Raw genomic sequence first — 1,260 nt, 5'->3', positions numbered from 1 at the left:
TTGTTCAACCTAAAATGTATTTAAAATAGAAAAAAATTCTTTGAATGACGAATTGTATGTTGCGCACACTTTAATTACATATTATACATATAAACTATTCTAATATTTGTCATAATAAAGTTTTAAATATTTGTCACAAATAAGACTCTAAATACAATATATAATTAACATCAATTCTATGATTTTTCATACATAATATTCATTTTACATTATCTAAAAATTTGACTTTTTGCAATGTTTAGATAACTATATATTTTATTGAAAACATTTCAAAGTGTGTAATATTTTTACATGATTCTTGAATCTTCTTTTTTAAATCAAGGGAAAAGTCGAAAAAGATTATTTGTTTAAAAGTCATAATTTTTTTCGTAGACAAATATGTCTCGAAGATACGAAAGGATTAAGGGAAATTGTAATCGCAATGCACAAAATTGAACATCGCACATCTCTAATTAGAAGATGCAAATACTCCGTTGCTTCGAACTAACGTCTATTTTTCACAAACACATTCGCATCAACGGAACGTAAAATCTCGCAATGCGAAAACCTTTCCTCGCGATAGACGATCGCGGCTCTCGCTGGTCTTTCTAATTAAGTCACACACGTTCAAAGCGTTGTTAGTGCATCGTGCGTCAGATGGTAAAAGATCGTTCTCTCCGGGATAAGGTGGTCACCATTAAAGTCGACGCGTAGCGCCGTGGAAAATATTGTGCGGCGTCGCATAAATATCGCAAGTGCAAGAGCCAATAATAAAATCGTAAAAGTGGCTGGAGGTTCAAAAGAAGGCCGGGCCTCCGTCATCGTGCTTGCTCCTCGTTCGGCTCTGAACGCTCTCCGCGATATTTAAACCGATTCACTCGCCTGCTCGCTCCCGCGCTAATGACGCGGCGGCGGCTTTTGCTCGTGTGAGCGAGAAGACTCGTTAAGCTTCCTCCTCTTCTCTCGACCGGCTTCCTCCACGTGGATGTTGGTACACGGGAGTGCGCCCGTAAAACACGCATACACGCGCGTACGCAGCTTCGCGCGCAGCAAAACTCGACCTCGATCGCTCCAATTCACCCGTTAATTGGGCGACATTTTCGCCGTACGCCTTTTTTACGCTCCTGGCCTATCTCAACGAGCCTCCCTCATGTCCTCCCTCGAGTGCCCGTCGAGGCATAAATTACAGCGATTACCGCCGGCCACTGGGGTACGCGCGCTCTCAATGCTCTCATTCTCTCTTTCTTCCTTTCTTTTTCCATCTCTTTCTCTCTCTCTCTC

The sequence above is a fragment of the Atta cephalotes genome (genome assembly GCF_000143395.1).
Source record: "Atta cephalotes unplaced genomic scaffold scaffold00021, whole genome shotgun sequence".
Classification (NCBI taxonomy): Eukaryota; Metazoa; Arthropoda; class Insecta; order Hymenoptera; family Formicidae; genus Atta; species Atta cephalotes.
This window is presented reverse-complemented; position numbering follows the sequence as displayed.